Here is a 2,080-nt window from a genome sequence, read left to right on the forward strand (position 1 = left end):
CGGTTTTAAATGGAAAAAATTAGGTATAACAGTTCCAGCAGGCATAAACGCCAGCTCCTTAACGAAAACTTGGTTGAGATTTTTTAATCAACTGAGGGTGTGCTTGCTAGGGCTTTCTCCTTTATATACCGGTAAGAAGAACATATTTACAGTTTATTTAAAGTAGTCTTACCTGATGGACATGTGTGTAACTAAAAGAAAAAAACAGGACCACGAAGTCATTTTTGGATTCGAGTATTATGTTGTTCATAACTTAAAATTGAAATGTAGTCAAAATGATTTCATTGGATTTTACAAAGACGAATGGATGCAACTGCTTACGTATAAGGAATTTATTCAGTTGAAACTGGACCAGTATGACTTCTTGATGCCTGATACAATTATTGATCATCCGTGCTTGCACTCCATAAAGTGTAACTTTAGATTTAGGAAATCAGATAATCGGTACGTTTTTGTGATTAATCAGTATAATGACAAAATTGAGTTTGATTCTGAGTCCTGGAGATCATTACTAAGATTAGGCATATTTTTTACTACATTTTTATGTTGGAACTCCATATTAAGACAGCAAGTAATATATCTTTGTTTATCTTTACAAAAATTTGATATTCAACTACCTGATTTAGAAGGTACCTATGATAAGGATGTGCAAATTGATTTAATGTTGATTTATGTTTTGAAATTTCAAAAAAGATGCGTTCAGAAATAAAAAGGCACGTTCTTGTATATAAGCAAGCATTATTGACTAAGCAACCATCGTCATCAAATAAAAAATAACACTAATAAATCCACACCTTAAGATGAGCAAACAACAAGTTGTCGATGAAATTCATAAGGCAGCGCGAAAAAACTTCATACGGCGAAAGTTCGTTCAAAAAGGGATAAATGACACATGGCAAATTGATTTAGTTGAAATGATACCATTTTGGAAAGAAAATAAGGGTTTTAGATATTTACTGACCGTTATTGACACGTTCTCAAAGTATGCATACGCCGAGGCAGTTAAGTCAAAGTCTGCCCTGGATGTAGCAGAGGCAATGAAATCTGTTTTTAAAAAGTGTAAAAGTACACCCAAGAATATTCAGTCAAATCAAGGGAAAGAATTTTTTAATTCCACTTTTAAGAAATTAATGGATAAATTTGATTGATCAAGGCTTCTATATGTGAACGCTTTAATAGAACATTAAAAAATCGTATGTGGAAAATGTTTAATATGCAGGGTAAATATAAGTGGATTCATAAAATCAATTATCTCGTAAATCAATACAATAATTCATATCACCGAACAATTAAAATGAAGCCTATAGATGTCTGCACGAAAAATGAAGAGTTTATTTTAAAATCGGTATATAATATACCAAAAATATTTCCAAAACATAAATTTTTAGTAGTATTTTTTTAGAATAAGTAAATACAAGGGAGCATTTATGAAGGGATACGAACCTGATTGGACCACAGAAGTTTTTAAAGTTTTAAAAGTCAAGTCTACATACCCCGTAACATATGAAATACAAGATTATATGGGTACCCCTATTAATGGGTCATTTTATGAAGAGGAACTTCAAAAAGTGAAAGACAAAAATGCTTTCCTAGTAGAGAAAATACTAAAAAGGAAAAATAATCAATTGCTTGTAAAATGGAGCGGTTTCGATTCCAGCCACAACTCATGGATATCTGTAAATGACCTGCTAAAGTAATAAAACGCAACAATAACAAGTTTAATTTTTTATCTATTTATTTACAAATTTGTATTCTTATAATATAAACATATAAACATTTATTAATAACGGGTTTAATTTTGACTACTTAATATATGTTCAATATTATAATGACCATGAGCCAATGTATTACAATTATCTGGTAAAATATATCTCTTATCATCCTTATAATTAAGACTTATTTTATTCATAATTTCAGTATAGAGGATGTGCGACCTACTTTGAATAACTCGCTGGGATCCATAAAATGTTTTTTTTATATTTTATACATTCTATATAATCTTCATGATTCAGTTTTTTAATAACTGATTTCTTAACTCCTTAAATTTTTTTATACATTCGTTTTCGTTTCCTTCCTTATC

At 30.0% G+C, this 2,080-nt stretch overlaps 1 long non-coding RNA gene across 1 annotated transcript; it reads left to right on the forward strand.

Moving 5' to 3' along the window:
* The first annotated feature begins 759 nt into the window (after positions 1–759).
* On the forward strand, positions 760–1,722 carry LOC127011801 (uncharacterized). The gene is made up of 2 exons (XR_007765153.1): positions 760–1,345; positions 1,403–1,722. It is a non-coding gene; the product is annotated as an uncharacterized LOC127011801 (long non-coding RNA).
* Positions 1,723–2,080: the final 358 nt, after the last annotated feature.

Source organism: Drosophila biarmipes, unplaced genomic scaffold, assembly GCF_025231255.1.
Source record: "Drosophila biarmipes strain raj3 unplaced genomic scaffold, RU_DBia_V1.1 ptg000009l, whole genome shotgun sequence".
Classification (NCBI taxonomy): Eukaryota; Metazoa; Arthropoda; class Insecta; order Diptera; family Drosophilidae; genus Drosophila; species Drosophila biarmipes.